At 38.5% G+C, this 17,908-nt stretch overlaps 1 non-coding gene and 1 pseudogene across 1 annotated transcript; both read right to left on the reverse strand.

Moving 5' to 3' along the window:
* Positions 1–507: 507 nt before the first annotated feature.
* TRNAQ-CUG (transfer RNA glutamine (anticodon CUG)) lies at positions 508–579 on the reverse strand. The gene has a single exon. It is a non-coding gene; the product is annotated as a tRNA-Gln (tRNA).
* Positions 580–1,559: 980 nt separating this feature from the next.
* On the reverse strand, positions 1,560–17,170 carry LOC141642578 (tRNA wybutosine-synthesizing protein 2/3/4-like; annotated as a pseudogene).
* Positions 17,171–17,908: the final 738 nt, after the last annotated feature.

The raw sequence follows: 17,908 nt of genomic DNA on the forward strand, positions 1-17,908 counted from the left end.
GGAAAAATTATGACAAAAAGTCCGTGAAAGAGTAAACCTCGTACTTGAAAGAGCAATAACGTTGTAGGAATACTATAAACAAATTGGGCACATGTGAAACAAACAGCATAAATTAGTTCAAGATTCTAACTTGATTGACGACAAAACATATCCAATGTTCATTCGTATTTAACCTAGAGTATATTGCTAATAAAAAAGAATTACAAATCAGCATCATGGAGATTCCAAGTAAAAAAAAACTTGAATTACATGTAAAATCTATCTTGAGCAAAAATCTATGAAATTGAGTGATTATTTAAAACTAAGAAAACCATGTAACCAACCCATTATTAGAACACCCAATCATGAAAATTTGTCCTCAATAAAAGAAAGGACGCCAAGGGTTTGCGTTAATAATATCACGATATTTGACTAGCTTTTTTCGTCAATTACTGTATGTTGGAACATATTTTTTACCCTACTCCGACAGAAATTTAGATAGATAATTAAAAAAAAAAAAAAAAAAAAAGGTCCCACCGAGACTTGAACTTGGGTTACTGGATTCAGAGTCCAATGTCCTAACCACTAGACCATGGGACCGTTGTTGATGTTTAATCAGTTTAGTCATATATAAATACATGAACATAAAAAGAGAAATAAAAATATGAGAACCAAGTTTCGATCCAGGGACCTGTGGATTATGGGCAAACAACGATCTGCTGCTTCACTCTAATTTAATATTCATCAAAATGCACAATATTTATTTATACTTGTAGATCAGCGTATGAGCTCTTACATCTCTGTCTTTTTATTATTCTCCAAAAAAAATTAAATGAACCTTTTAAATAAATAGGATTATGGATAAGTTATTACAGTATGAAAAAACTTGGATTTTTATCACTTCTTTAACTGGCCAGATGTTTTTTCTTTTCATTTATCAAAATAGATCAACATTGTTGTAGCATTTTAGAGTCATTTTTAAAAAACCATGTCAAAAGATGCAAACGGGTCGGGCCACACCCAAATGGAGGAAAGACAGATCACTTGACAACACAAAGAAGGTTTCATTCTAAAACCAATTGACTATAAGAGGAGTAGTCTCCTTGGTTATAAAGTACTCCCTCCTATTCAAGATAAACCTCTCTATTTCCATTTCCGTCTATTCAAAATAACTTCCCTATTTCCTTTTTTGGTAAGTGTTTGTGTGGTCCAAATTTAATTGTATGGTGGGGTAGTGTATTTGTGTGGTTCAAATTTATTTATATGGTGGGGTAGTGTGTTTTCTTAATTTTTGTGTCAAAATGAAATGGGAGGTTTATTGTGAATAGGAGGGAGTATTACAATCTCACTTTCTACAAAAACGTGGGACAATCACGCCTGGGTAGTTTATATTCTAACAACCCAAAATATCACTCCCGACAAATAAAATGAACACAGGTTTTATTTTCAATCTTTTTTTTTAATCTCAATTCTCAACAGGAAACTCGGGAACAAAAAATTACGTTTACAAAACCAGAAAAAGTTCGGACAAATATGGTAACTTGTGGCAAGGTTGGTTTAACAAAGTAACAAGGCTTGGATAGAGTGCAATGTCAAGCATATATAAAATCATAAAACAAGTCCAAGGCTAACCTATTTGTGCCGTCACAAACAAGAATTTGTGAACCTATTGTCATACATCGCATTTAATACAACAGTTGATGTTAGTAAAATTATCAAGTCCAATTTTTACTTGCCAGGTTATGTGACATCCTAAACTCTTAAAATAAATCTGAAAGAGAATTTGTGACATCCGAATCGTAAAACCAAAACAATACAAAATGTGTTCCCCTTTCGCCATGCACCGTCATCATCAAGTCATCAATGCTCAATCTCCATTTTTAAAGTTTGGGCCTATATCACTTGATCAGATCCGCCTTGAATGTTTTCACAACTTATGTCAGCGACAACGTGACGAATATGAGGTGCATACCATTTTACTCTCTCCAGATGCACCAACGACACTTTCCAAAATCGACCTAAATTATGCATTGAAATGTCAGTTGTGAAATATTGTCAATGACACGTAAAATAATTAAGACAAAAACAAAAACAAAACAAGAAAGGGAAACAAGACAAAAAAAAAGTCGATAATATACAAATAAAGTTGGGGAATAGATACAAAAATAATTAAAATATACCTTCTGACTCAGCAATTTCAGATATCGATTTAACTACATGCTGTGTCCACTCAGTCTCTTCTGAATCCTTCACATTCATATGTATATGAAGTGTTCCACCTTCCGACCTACAGTCAAAGTTCAAGTTCAAGCCAGATGAAAATTAGAGAAGAAATAAGCATTCCTGAAAAATGAACTAAATGTAGTTCGGGATTAATAATGGAAGGGGAAGATGGTTTAGATGGCCAAGATGGGGCAATTGGTGAACAAAAGGGGAATAGTTGTCGCTCATAATTCGTAGGTACATCAAACTGGGTATACGGTGAGGGATGGAAACAATATGTTCTTTAGGGAGTGGTTCTGGTTTCTTTTATTTTGTTGTTGTTTTGGTATTTCACCATGCAGAACTCATATTCCTCAATGCTTCTTGACAACTCCTTGGCTTTATGGCCTTAATAAACGATTTATAAAAAAAAAAAAAAAAAAAAAAAAAACAGAAATAAAATACTAGAAGAGCCAATAACATGCAAGACTATGACATGTCACATTGCTAGAGATAAAAAGAAAATTGACAATTAGAAAATTTTACCAAGGGGAAGATGGAAATCCATCGTTGGGGTGGAACGGCAGTGGTATTTCAGATGTCGAACAATAGAGGTGGCAATCGGGTGGGTCGAGTCGGATTCGAGTCGGGTGGTTTCGGGTTCGGGTTATCATAATGTCGGATTGACTCGAATTATTTACATTTGTGGGTCGGGTCAGGTTCGGTCGGATCATTTCAGGTTATGATTTGTTTCGGATATCGGGTCGGCATGGAGAATACTTTATCGGGTGACGGTTGTTATCGGTCGGATTATTTAAACTAAAATCCTTTAACAATTCATATTTTAAGTTAAAAATTTCAATGCCATTCCAATCGTGTAATAACGGGTCCTAACTCACAAGTCACCGCTAATCCCTTTTTTAGGTTTCTTTGGTATTATTCGATATTATCCGTAGATGAATACTAATAAAAATATAATGATATTGAATTCAAAATTTTAATTTAAGACTAAAAATCAATGATTAATTATGAATTTATGAAAAAACATCTCCTTTATATGGAGTATAATATTTTATGTGAAATAATAGTAAAATAAATATTTATATAATTTTGTTTTACCAACTATTAAGACATAAGACCTACGATAAGATTTGAACCAAAAAAATTAACTAAACCTAACGTTAAGCTTATTCAGATTAATCCAATTATATTTAATCCGAATTTGAATTGACCCAAACAAAAAATACCCAATTTTGAAAGTTCATTCGATTTCCTTATTTATTTATGAACGAATAAAATTAATTTGCGGTAAAAGAACATGTAGAATGGACTAGTATTTTATGATTGCTAACTTTAGCTTAAACTGTGATGGAAAATGAAAATGAATCTGAAAAATTTGTTAAGTTTATTTAAGTTAAATTAAATTAATTTAACTAACTTAAGTTTAATTATCTATGAGTAGTTTTCCTGAGAGGCGGTCTCTCAATAAGCTTATTGATAGATTATTATACAATTTTAAGAAAAAGTGGTACTAACGATAATAAAATAGGTACAAATAATGATTAAAGATAAAATGAGTACATTTACTACTAAATAGGTACGAAATTACTATGTCACGATCAACAATAAAAGGATCACGAAATACAAATAAAAGGGTATGAAATATTGGTCTCTATAGCTTATTGAAAGACCGGCTCTGCTAAGTTTTAGTGATTATCTTAAGTTTAGTTATGCTAAATGAAAATTTATATTCTATCTAATTATGTTTATTTCAAGTCAGTTAAGTTCGGCTTTATTAGCTTTAATTCGCTTCAATTTAGCACAGTTTAATTCTAATTTATTTAGTTCAGCTACCTTTAGTTGAGTTTAGGTCACGTTTAGCTCAATTAAGTTCAACTCACTAAGTTCGGCTATAGTAAGTTTAGTTTAACTCAGTTTAATTCAATTAATTCAGTCCAACTCGACTCATATTTGTTTAAGTTAAAAGAATAAGATCTTAGTCAAATAAACTAGCTAAAAATCGCAAATAGAGCTAAACATAGAAGTATATTAAATTATTTTCAGTTAGGCCATGTTCTTTTGTACTTAATTTCAGCTTATTTCAGTCTAATTCAGCTATATTACGTTCAGTTTAGCTTTTCTTTTCACAAATTTAACTCTTAATTCGATTTAGTTCAGCTCTATTAAGTTCAGTTTAGTTCAGTTCAGACAGTTTCAGTCCAAATGAACAAGACAATGAACAAGGCATTAGTCGTACGTAAAACGATTTTATATAATAATAATGTAAACAGATCATTACATAATTTGGGTAAATGTCTTACATAAGTATTTGTAAATTATAATTGTCAATTACCCAAATTAATTTTTCTACAAAAAAAAAACGTGGGCAATGTGAAAATAATATTAAATCAACAATATTTTTCATTTTCTATATGGCATAGTGGGGGGTTGTGGCTTATGCCCACACACACATTTACTAGAAGTTCCAAAATTAAGAAACTACAATAATTATCATATAAATTAAAAACTCTTAAGTTTCCACTTACAAAGTCCAAGTTGAGTATGAGTTCAAAGTTCGCAAGTCGTAAATAGGCAAATAGCAATTCTCAAACGTTAGTTAACGAATATCAAACACAACACAAGATACACTCACATTGACATATATATCGGTTAATCGAGTCTTATTCGGGTTGGGTTTTTTTCCTTATCGGGTTTAATCAATTTGGATATTGTCAGGTTCGGGCTACATCGGTTATCGGAATTTATTAAGAGTCGGGTTATATCAAATCGGCCCGGGTCGGTTTCAGGTGTTATATTTTCTTCTATTTTCAGGTGTCAGACGGGTCCGATCTCGAGCGAGTCGGGTCGGTTTTGTCGAGTCGGGTCGGGTTTTGCCAGGTCTATCGAACAACATGGGATTTTTTATTTTCTATATACCATGAAGTTAAATTCAAAATCATAGCATAGTTAGAAAACCAACCTTAATGCCCTTACAGCAACAACCCAGCTTCCCTCACTTGATGGCAGGAGACCTAGGCATACACGATTAGCAACCCCCTGTATGGCATTAACGTGAAACAGAATAAGATAGAATAAGAGGCTAATAAAGCTGAAGCAAAGGTTTATTTATAATTTTTAACTGCCACCAGTGTTGCATGGTTTGTAGTTTGATTTGGTTCGAGGAACGAGTTCCTAGCAAAGCTTTTCGACAATTGATGTTTTTTTATCATTAATATTTGTCTGTTTAAAAAAAAAAATTGTCTTTAAGACTCCGTAATAAGATATGAATAACAATTACATTAGAATAGACCCCACAGGTAAACGATGAGCCACTGCTAGCATGCTACCCATCTCAAACTAGGTCGGAAGTGGGGTATTGTTTTGAACAAAATTCACTTTTGGAAGAAACTATTCTAAACATATTACTCACGGAGTATTACTTATTTGACCCATAAATGTCTCATCTGCTTTTTCATAAATTTTCATGAAAGTGAGTTAGAGGGTCTCACACTCCTTCCTCACCATGAAAGAGATGCCTAGAAAGGAAACAGACGTTATTGATAGCCTGAACCACGGACTAGCCAAAATGGAATACAAACTATTGACGAGACAGAGTAATATCCACACACTTTTCTGATCAACAATAAGTCAATAATAATGACAGGATAAGTTCAGCATCTTAGCGTGAAGTTGCCACAGATTTATAATCACCAATATTATAAGAAAACTGGGTAATAAATGCATAATATTAAAAAAAAAATGATATATAAAGTTTGAAGGGTTTACTTTGGGAGCCGTTAGTCGATTGTCTCCTTCAAGCACAATGCAACGATCAGACGCTAGATTAGCTTCAAGGTTATGGCGAAGAGCCTCAACAGCATGGGGATTCCACTCGCATGCATAAACCAGTTTGGCATGACCCCTGATGAACAAATTACAAATAGTAGGATTAATAGTCTAGCAACTCGCAAACTAAATATAAACACAAACATAGTATTCAAACATGTAGGCGTGAAAGCCATAAGAATTTGAAGGATACCTTACAAGAAAAGGCAACGTAAAATAGCCAATCCCTGCAAAAAGATCTACAATAACTTCATCTCTACAGTCTATACGAGCCATGCGAAGCTTTTCCGAAAGATTCCCCCACGAGAACATGCACTTTGTGGCATCGAAACAGTATATTATTCCATTTTCACGATGATGAACCCACCCACTATCTCCAACAAGGATCTCTAGATGACTATCCCTAGTTCCAGTTGATGCAACACGGCCCTTCAATAAATAAATAAATGAATACAATCATCCATTTGTAGCAAGAGATCTAGTTAAAATATACAATTAATATAAACACTATACTATTAGGGCATCTACAGATCTATTACGTCCATACAATGTCTTCCAAGCTACGGTAAGAAATTAAATTTGTAAAGTTCGATCATGAAACTCTTGAAAACAAAATACTTCTACCTTCATCCCTAATTTATTGTTCCCATTTGAATTGGTGGTCAACTCACGTCAACTTTGACCATTAATTTCTCCATGTATAGAGAATTAGAGATACAAAGTAAAATTAATCATATTTGATTAATCAAAAACAAAATATTTTTTATAGAGTAATTTATTTAAAGTCACATCATTTAACCAAAAACGTCAATCAAGACATAAATGCGATGGAAGAGAATTTCAACTTTTGTTCAATGCTTTGCATAGGCATATCTTACCTGACGAGCTAGACGATGAGTACCAAGAGTTTTAGCAACAGCGTCCCAAAGCTCCATACCTAGTGCATCCCATGCAGGATCTCTAAATGAGGTGATAGGCAGGACAGCAATGTCACCAAGTCGTTCCCACCTAAAGCAAAACCAGGCCTAATATTAGCACAGAACGCTATAAACAAAGACATATTTGGAGAAATTAATGGCCACAGTTGAGATCAGTTGAGCGCCCAAGTCAAATGGTAAACACACATTTGGGATGGAGGTAGGTAGTAGCATTTTGATTTCAGAAATTCCATGATCGAGCATTACAAACAAGTAACATAGTAACATCCATGTCAGGCCTATTGCCAAGAATCATAATCGATAACACATAGCATCCTTACAAACTGCGTTTAGTAAAAGAGTTATCATGCAACATAAGCTCGAAGCAAAACAGGGAAGCAAGAAAAACCTTGTTGGTAGCTGATCCAATATTTCTTCAGATAAGCCTCTTTTTTTAAGTAGCAAGGCCACAGTTTCCTTCATTGCTTGTAAAGGAGACAAAAGGGTTTTTTTCATGGAAACAAACTCGTCAATGTATTTAGTGGCACCAAAAGCTACTAAAAGATCCAAGGCCTTTGAGCAAAAATCAATAGAAGTTTTACACAAATTAAGGTCACCGAAACCTTCAATCATCCTAGCTGTTTGGATTAGTTCATCAGAGAATAGAGCACAAAATTTTGTGGTAACAGGAAAATATATACAAGAACCGTCTCCATTGGAATTCACCTTTCTACTGGGATCCAGCCATCCAAATTTCTTGAGGATGTCTGCAGCAGGAGCCACTGACCAGGACACCCCACAAATGCAAGCAGGCCAAAACAGCACCACACCCATTTCAGGAAGCAACCAAACTGGGCTAAGTTTAGTGGCTAATAGATACGAGTACAAGCCCAACCACCAGCTGCCACCATGGCCAGCTGGTTGGTCACTAAACTAGGCTCAGAAAAGTCCTAGGGGTCCAAGGAAGAATCACAATGCAAGTCCCAGAAAACTAAGCTGGACAGAGTCGCAAAGAAATGACAAACAACAAAAGCAACCTTTCCATTTCTGGCTAAACCATGAGGAAAAAGCACTCAAGGAACTTTTGGCTTGTCTTCCCATATACCAGATACAACCTAGAGCCAATTTTAATGCCAAGGACTCAATCATTTCGTCCTCAAGTGCCTACATTCAACAGAAAAGCCAGCAATGCAAAGAAAGGACCACAACTGTCATTGTCATCCGCACTTCTCTTTTGTTTTCATTCCAGTTTACAATTAAGAGCTTTTAAACCGTTGTAATATTGTACTTGGACTCTTACCAGCATGTGAGGAGGGATCCTGGCCCTTGGATGTAGTTTTTCTTTTATGTTTGTAACCTAAAAAGGCCTATATAAGGACCTCAACTCGATCGTTGTAACACAACGGTGATTTATGAATGAAACCCGAGATTTCTCTCAAATTTAAACCTCTCAATATTGTGCTTAGTACGTAGATTAGAGTCAGGCTTGATAATAACTTGTGCTTAGACTGTGGTTATTGATTAAGTACCTGTTAGTAGAGTATAAACTTTCTGTCCGAGATCTGTGGATAGTTTAGCTTTCTTCATTTGTTTCGATTGAGTCTTTCCTGTGTTAATCTGTGGAATCTCTTTTCTCTAACACCCCAAATTATTAGCTTAATTCCCTGTGAGTATTCTGTGGGTTTTCTAGTTGATAATTATATCCAAAGTTCCCTCCTTTCAATCACTATCCCGTAACCTGTCTCATTACAGTCCTTTGTGTCTATCATCGATTCGGTTGAGTCTTAAAATTACTTTGAGTCCTCTAAAAATCCTGGAGTTTTGCTCAGAATTAGTTCTTATATCAAAGTAAATTACTGCCAAGTCTCATGATTTTAGGAGGTCAATTCATAATCTTATTAATTAGCACAAGTTTATTGCATTCCTGAGAAACTGTTTTGGGTTTGCTGGTTTGATTGTTGTATTTGTCTAAACCCTTGGACATTACACTGCAAATTGGTATATCAGAGCAAGGTTTTAACACGATTCCATCTTGTGTTAGTCTTGGGAAGGAAAGTGAGTTCATTTTTACCTTAACTACAACAAAACTACAAAAAATAACCCATGAGTGAAGAGAGATTTCTTGGTATTGAGACCGGGGTGGATCGGATAGCGGGGAAGAATCAATGAACTGGTAAATATTGTCAACACTCTTGCAGAAGGAGTTCCTAACAGGCCACCCTACAGAGGCAGAGGCAGGGGTAGAGGCATTGTTGGAGCAGGAAGAGAACAACAATACCACCAGGAACATGAAGGAGACATGTCAGATACTGATGAATCTATGGCAGAGGGCATCTACATGGAAAGAGACAAAGATATAAAGGTAGAAATTCCTGATTTCCATGGTAGTTTAAACCCTAAAGATTTGTTAGACTGGATTAGAACTGTTGAGAGAGTGTTTGAATTTAAGGGATATACTGACAGGAAAGCTTTCAAAGTTTCTATCCTTAAATTCAAAGGTTATGCCTCACTTTGGTATGAAACCCTGAAAGGCCAGAGAATGCGAGAAGGCAAGGAACCCATTAAATCTTGGCTAAAACTTAAAAAGAAATTGAAGGATAAGTTTATAGCTAAAGATTACACATAGGATATGTTTATCAAGTTAACCCAGCTAAAACAAGACCAACAATCTGTTGAGTCTTATCTTAGGAGCTTTGAACAACTTACCCTGCAATGTGAGATCACTGAAAAGCCTGAGCAGAAAATTGCTAGGTTTGTTGAGGGCTTAGATCCTAAAATTGCTATAAGAGTTAGAATGCAGCAAGTTTGGTCCTTTGATGAGGCAGTCAACCTGGCATTGAGGATTGAAAAGATGGGAAAAGCCAAAGTCACTGCTTCCAAACCCCTTACCAGACCCACTTTCAAACCTTTTTCTGGGGTTAGGATGGGAGAAATCCCAAAACTTGCAACCCAACCAACACCAGACAAGGGGAAGAGTCATGTGAATCCTAGAACCAACACACCTGTGACTGATGGGAAAATTAAATGCTTCCAGTGCCAAGGGTATGGCCATTTTAGGAAGGACTGTCCTTCTAAGAGAACCTTGACAGCAATAGAAGTAGAACAGTGGGAGAGGGAAGGTTTGGTTCAGTATGAGGAAGATGAGACCCTGATAATGGAGGAAGTGGAGACTGAAGGAGAACCAGAGCAAGATGCAGTTGTGGCCCCCCCTGATACAGGTCACAACTTAGTCTTGTGGAGGGTCATGCATTCCCAACACTCACCCGGAAGCCGATCAAAGATCCCCGATATTCAGTAACCGGATGCACAGTCCAGGGGAGGGTTTGTAACCTCATCATAGATGGGGGAAGTTGTACAAATGTGGCATCAAATGCCATGGTTAGTAAACTCAACCTGACAACTCAAGAGCACCCAAACCCTTACAAGTTGAGATGGTTGAACAAGGGAGCAGAAGTAAGGGTGGACAAACAATGCTTGGTTCCATTCTCTATTGGGAAGGTGTATAAAGATGAAGTCCTGTGTGATATTGTCCCAATGGATGCCTGCCACCTACTCCTGGGGAGACCATGGGAGTATGACAGGAATACCACTCACCATGGGAAGGATAACATCTATAGTTTCAGGCATGAAGGCAAGAAGGTCACCCTGACCCCATTACCACCCAACCAGAGAAACTATGGAGGTCCAAGTATGCCAGAGGAGGGCAATGGTGTGCTATTTCTTTTCAAGCGACCATGATCAAAGAAATGAAGCAAGAACAACCTGTCTGGGTGTTACTATCCAAAGAAGTAAGCAAGGAAGGGAGTCCTGAGATGCCTGCTGAAGTTAGACCATTAATTCAGAGGTATAAGGAAGTGTTTCCAAGAGAGCTGCCTAGTGGGTTGCCACCATTGAGAGGCATTGAGCACCACATAGACCTTGTTCCAGGCTCAGTGCTTCCCAACAGGCCAGCTTATAGAAGTGATCCAGCTGCTACCAAGGAATTACAAAGCCAAATTGAGGAACTTATGGGCAAGGGATTTGTCAGGGAATCTCTCAGTCCTTGTGCAGTCCCTGCTCTACTTGTTCCAAAGAAGGATGGAACATGGAGGATGTGTACTGACAGCAGGGCCATTAATAACATCACTGTCAAGTACAGGTTCCCAATACCAAGGTTGGATGACATGTTAGATGAGCTCAGTGGTGCCATGATATTTTCTAAGATTGATCTCAGGCAAGGGTACCATCAAGTCAGGATAAGGGAAGGAGATGAGTGGAAGACTGCCTTCAAAACTAAACATGGACTGTATGAGTGGCTTGTGATGCCATTTGGTCTTTCTAATGCACCAAGCACCTTTATGAGACTGATGACTGAGGTGCTAAGGCCATGTTTAGGCAAATTTGCAGTGGTCTACTTTGATGATATCTTGGTTTATAGCAGCAGTGAAAGAGAACACCTGAAACATCTTGAAGCTGTGTTCAGGATCCTCAAGGAACAAAAACTATTTGGCAAACTAGAAAAATGCACTTTTATGGTTAAAGAAGTGGCATTCCTAGGGTACATTGTCTCTGGGAGGGGGATTACAGTTGATCAGGACAAAGTTGCAGCCATTCAATCATGGCCTACTCCTAAAACAATCACTGAGGTGAGGGGGTTCCATGGATTGGCCTCCTTTTATAGGAGATTTATCAAGAACTTCAGTTCAGTTGTTGCTCCAATTACTGAGTGTATGAAGAAAGGAGAGTTCCACTGGACTGAAAGTGCTCAGCAGTCCTTTGAGAGGATTAAGAAATTGATGTGTGAGACTCCTATTCTGAAATTGCCAGACTTTGATCAACTCTTTGAAGTAGAGTGTGATGCCAGTGGGGTAGGCATTGGTGCAGTCCTAATCCAGGCTCATAAACCTGTAGCTTACTTCAGTGAGAAATTGAATGGAGCCAAATTAAAATATTCTACCTATCACAAGGAATTTTATGCAATTATCAGGGCAGTCATGCATTGGAGTCACTATTTGAAGCCAAAGCCATTTGTGTTACACTCTGATCATGAAGCTTTGAAATATATAAATGGTCAACACAAATTGAGTCACAGGCATGCTAAATGGGTGGAGTACTTGCAATCATTCACCTTTTCCAGCAAGTATAAAGAAGGAAAACAAAATGTAGTGGCAGATGCACTATCAAGGAGGCACTCCTTACTGTCAACTATGGGAACCAGGGTCCTTGGTTTTGAGTTCATGAAAGAGATGTACAAGGAAGACCCTGACTTCTCTGAGGAGTGGATCACACAGTTTGAAGGGCATAGGGTTCCAGGGAACAAATACTTGCTGCAAGATGGGTTTCTATTCCAAGGGAACAAGCTCTGTGTTCCAAGGGGTTCCTACAGGGACCTCCTAATCAGGGAAGTCCATTCAGGAGGCTTGGGAGGGCATTTTGGTGTTCAGAAAACACTGGACATACTACAGGAACAGTTCCATTGGCCAAAAATGATGGGGGATGTCCAAAATGTTCTCAAGAGATGTTCAGCATGTCAAATGGCTAAGAGTTCCTTCCAAACTGGTCCATATATCCCATTACCAGAGCAAGCCATGGGAAGATGTGAGCATGGATTTTATTGTTGCATTGCCAAGGACACAGAGAGGAAAGGATTCAATCATGGTTGTTGTTGACAGGTTCAGTAAGATGACCCATTTTATAGCTTGCAAGAAAACAGAAGATGCTGCCAGTGTTGCTGAGCTATACCTAAAGGAAATTGTGAGGCTTCATGGAGTTCCAAAGACAATTGTTTCAGATAGAGATACAAAGTTCATGAGTTACTTCTGGAAAACTCTATGGAAGTCGCTCAAGACAAGATCGTTGTTCAAGACTTCTCACCACCCCCAAATAGATGGCCAAACCGAGGTCACCAACAAAACCTTGGGTAGGATTCTCGAGATGTCTTGTAAACAAGAGTCTAAAGGATTGGGACATCAAATTAGCAAAGAACAGAATTTGCCTTTAACAGATCACCATCAATCTCATCGGTCATAGTCCTTTTGAGGTTGTCTATGGGATTAATCCCCTAATGCCTGTAGACTTATCATCTGTACCAAGAAATGAGATGAATCATGATGCTAGGGCCAGGGCAGAACAACTGCTGAAGCTCCATGAAACTGTGAAAAGGGAGATTGAGAAGACCAATGAGAAATACATGAAACAATCCAAGGTGCATCAGAAAAGGAAAGAATTTGTTCCAGGGGATTTGGTCTGGGTTCACTTAAGAAAGGAGAGATTTCCAGCAAGAAGAAAAAACAAGTTAATGCCAAGAGCTGATGGCCCCTTTGAAATTATTGAGAGGATTGGTCCAAATGCCTACAAAGTGGATCTACCAGGAGAGTATGAGGTGCATGGCACTTTCAATGTAGGTGACCTAAGTCCATATTATGAGGATCTTTGAGGGGGAGGAGTCACCAGGCTTGAGGACAAGCCCTGTTCAACCAGGGGAGGTTGCAGCAGAGCCACCGACCAGGACACCCCACAAATGCAAGCAGGCCAAAACAAAGACCACACCCATTTCGGGAAGCAACCAAACCGGGCTAAGTTTAGTGGCTAATAGATACGAGTACAAGCCCAACCACCACCGCCACCATGACCAGCTGGTTGGTCACTAAACTAGGCTCAGAAAAGTCCTAGGGGTCCAAGGAAGAATCACAATGCAAGTCCCGAGAAAACTAAGTGGACAGAGCTGCAAAGAAATGACAAACAACAAAAGCAACCTTTCCATTTTCGGCTAAACCATGAGGAAAAAGCACTCAAGGAACTTTTGGCTTGTCTTCCCATATACCAGATACAACCTAGAGCCAATTTTAATGCCAAGGACTCAATCATTTCGTCCTCAAGTGCCTACATTCAACAGAAAAGCCAGCAATGCAAAGAAAGGACCACAACTCGTCACTTTGTCATCCGCACTTCTCTTTTGTTTTCATTCCAGTTTACAATTAAGAGCTTTTAAACCGTTGTAATATTGTACTTGGACTCTTACCAAAGATGTGAGGAGGGATCCGGCCCTTGGATGTAGTTTTTCTTTTAAGTTTGTAACCTAAAAAGGCCTATATAAGGACCTCAACTCGATCGTTGTAACACACGGTGATTTATGAATGAAACATGAGATTTCTCTCAAATTTAAACCTCTCAAATCTTGTGCTTAGTCTGTAGATTAGAGTCAGGCTTGATAATAACTTGTGCTTAGACTGTGGTTATTGATTAAGTACTTGTTAGTAGAGTATAAACTTTCTGTCCGAGATCGTGGATAGTTTAGCTTTTTTCATTTGTTTGATTGAGTCTTTCTGTGTTAATCTGTGGAATCTCTTAACTCTAACACCCCAAATTATTAGCTTAATTCCTGTGAGTATTTCGTGGGTTTTCTAGTTGATAATTATATCCAAAGTTCCCTCCTTTCAATCACTATCCCGTAACTGTCTCAATTACGAGTCCTTTGTGTCTATCGTCGATTCGGTTGAGTCTTAAAATTACTTTGAGTCCTCTAAAAATCCTGGAGTTTTGCTCAGAATTAGTTCTTATATCAAAGTAAATTACTGCCAAGTCTCATGATTTTAGGAGGTCAATTCATAATCTTATTAATTAGCACAAGTTTATTGCATTCCTGAGAAACTGTTTTGGGTTTGCTGGTTTGATTGTTGTATTTGTCTAAACCCTTGAACATTACACTGCAATGTCTTTTCCAGGCTTCGCATACTTTTTGTTAAGTTTTAACACCCAATAAGCATTCTCAATTGCATCTCCAACATCTTTTCTAATTTCTTTTTTATCCAAATTCAAATCAGTATCCACTTGTAGCTTACTATTCTGGTATCCTCTACTATTAGCAAGCTTTAGCAAAGGAAGCATGTTGATCATTGTTGGTTCACTGAACTTAGTACCAAATGCATAACATGATGCTCCACCACCAATCATGACCAAATCATCGCCAATAACATTGGCGGTACTTCGAACAAACAACTCTTTGCCCACTGAGTCAAGGATCACATGCTTCCACGAGAAAGTGTTAAGGTCAAGCAAGGACAGCTCTTGACTGTGTTGCCTAACTGGACAACCCCCGATGATTCCTAAATATTCCTTATAGATAAACATGGACTGGGAAAATCTTGGATATGGAGACCTTCCAAGTGTCTTAACCTTCATCCATTGACATTCCTCAATATCAAAGCTATAAAGATCTCCTAATGCTTTCTCACCATCATAACCGCCAAAAAGGTACAATTTTTGTCCATGTGCCACCAATGAATGTGAATGTCGGGCAGACGGCCATTCTCCAGATGCATGTACATCTGTCCACAGCATTGTAGCCACATCCAGCAAAAGTAAAGATGAATACAGCATACTCTCATTAAGTCCGCCAAACAGATAAATTTTTGAGCCAATAACAGCTGCTGCATGACGATGCCTGCATGAAAATAATGTCACAAACTCATTTGACAATAAGAAATGAATAATCATAGTAGAAAGCAGCATTAGTAATTGAATCCATCACCTCGGAGTAAAGGCATTGCTAGTGTCACTAACCAATTTCCATTCAGTTTCGACAAAGTCAAAGATCCATACTTCGCTCAAAATATTGGCAGGATCTGCCCTGCCTCCAATGACAATCATCGAATCTCCAACTACTGAAGATGTGTGACCTAAGCGTGGCGAAGGACAGCCCTTTACAGGCATCACAGTTAGTCTACAAGATGAAGGATCAAACCGTAGGCAGTCACTTCTACGTGCATGCCGTCCAATGCCGCCAAAACCACCATAAATTAGAACCTCATTCTTATTAGAATTACTTATTGGACAAGTTGAATGCCCCCACAAGAAAAGCCTCTCTGCAGGTTCTCCAACAATTTCCATAGGAACAACAGCTAGACTGATACGGTAATTTTCCAATGGCCCTGTCATCATTCAAAAATTAAGCCGAACTCTCTTAGTCTGAGGAATAGAACCCTGCAACAGTAGATATATTTCTTGTCACAAAACCAACTAGATCACCATGACAATAACAAATAGAGTGTAACAGGAAGAGTTATAGCTTGATACTTTGATCTAAGATGAAAAGAAAATGAATTTTGTCTGAACTCCAAAGTAATGCAACCTCATACAGTCGTACCAAGCATGGCAATTTCTTTCCACTCCTTTCTAGGAGTATCATTTTCTTGTCAATAAATGAACATAACTAGACTCCATTAAATCATCAGAGGGCCAGCCCAGCTTAAATTGCCATAACTCTGTACGTAAAATTCCTACAATGCAAATTCTACTAACAGTCCTGACTATAACTCTCCCTAGCATTACAATGAGTGTTTCATTCAAGTATCTAAATTTGTTAATTTTTAAGTTTTCGAAAGAGAGAACTACACAGCTCTTAAGTTTTCGGATCAATCACAAACTTCCTCTCAATTTACAACTAAAACAAATCAATTTACCATCATCAACATCCAAATGCAGCAAAAGATCCTCTTCCCCAACACCACCACCATTATCACCTCGTGACACCACCAACGCGTTCTCCGCCTCGACGACACTATTAGGCTCTGAAAACCCATTATTCCTCAAACCCTCCATAAACCCTTGAGTCCTCTTCCAATTAGCACCCATCTTGTCATTAGCAACTTCCACAAGATACCTCAAATAATCTCTACTTACCATAATTCTCCCTTTACACCCAAAGGAACCTCCATCCTTATCGAACACCGTATCGCAATAATTACCCTTTTGCCACTCACACTAGTAATCCCACTCTCCCTAAACCCACACGATATCGCCAATGACACCATAAACTGAGCCGAACCCACGTCCATGCACTCAATTGCGATTATCAGCGGTTCGAACCGGAACACCAACTCGCCCGACTCTGGCTGAGTCGACTCGGTCTGATTTGGGAGAAAGATGAGGTCGAGTACCGGGTTCGGGTCGACGGGTCCGTGGGAAATGAAAGCCCAAGTTCCGCCTTTGGAGGAGTTGGGCTTGTGTGAGAAGATGGAGATCCGACCCGAACAAGAGCTGGTGGTGAAGTAAGAAGGGTGGTTGTTAATGGCGGATAATAGGGGTATGATTGGTGCGTCAATGTTGCCTTTAGGAGATTTATCGGGAGATGTTGAGGATATTGCCGCCATTGTTTCGGCCTTCCTTTTCTCGAACTCCATTTTTATCAAGGTTTCGACTTTTTTTTTTATGGGGTTTTCCTGCACGGCAGGGGTTTAATTCGGTTGATGACTTAGGAGGGTATAATGAGGTTTGTCAAAAGCTTTTTTTTTTTTTTTTTTTGAAGGGAAACGCATTTCCACTTACATAATACCCGTCGCAAGATCCGACCCGTCGCAAGCAAGACTTATTATTAACACAAATTCTTATTTGCGACGGAGGTATCCGTCACAAACAAGAGACGGGTACCATATTCTCTCACACAAAACCCATAAGGGTGAGAGACAAAGCACATGGGGTGGGTGCCTACCTTGTCCCCTCTACCCATTTCCACTCACATAATACCCGTCGCAAGATCCGACCCGTCGCAAGCAAGACTTATTATATCATTAATTAGGAATAGCCAAAGAGTCCAAGACAACAAACGGTTCCACACGCTCCGGAATCGAGCCAACCCAATATCGCGTAGCGAAGTCAAGCGGTACTAGGTGGGCCAATTCGTGCGCTACAACATTTCCATCTCTACAAGTGAAATTAAAGCAAATACAACTAAAGGAACTAGCTAAATCCAAGACCTTTTTCCCAGCCCGACCAAAGTAATTATTCGGGAAGGACTTCGACTTAAGCATGGTAATCAGCGTCAAACAATCCGACTCAAGGACGACATTATCCAACCCCATCTGTTTAGCCGTCAACAACCCAAACTCCGCGGCCATAGCTTCTGCAACATCAGGACACCATTTATCACGCACCTGTTGAACCGCCATACGCTCCACCTTCCCCTGGTAATCACGAACAACCATCCT

This window comes from Silene latifolia, chromosome 2 (genome assembly GCF_048544455.1).
Source record: "Silene latifolia isolate original U9 population chromosome 2, ASM4854445v1, whole genome shotgun sequence".
Classification (NCBI taxonomy): Eukaryota; Viridiplantae; Streptophyta; class Magnoliopsida; order Caryophyllales; family Caryophyllaceae; genus Silene; species Silene latifolia.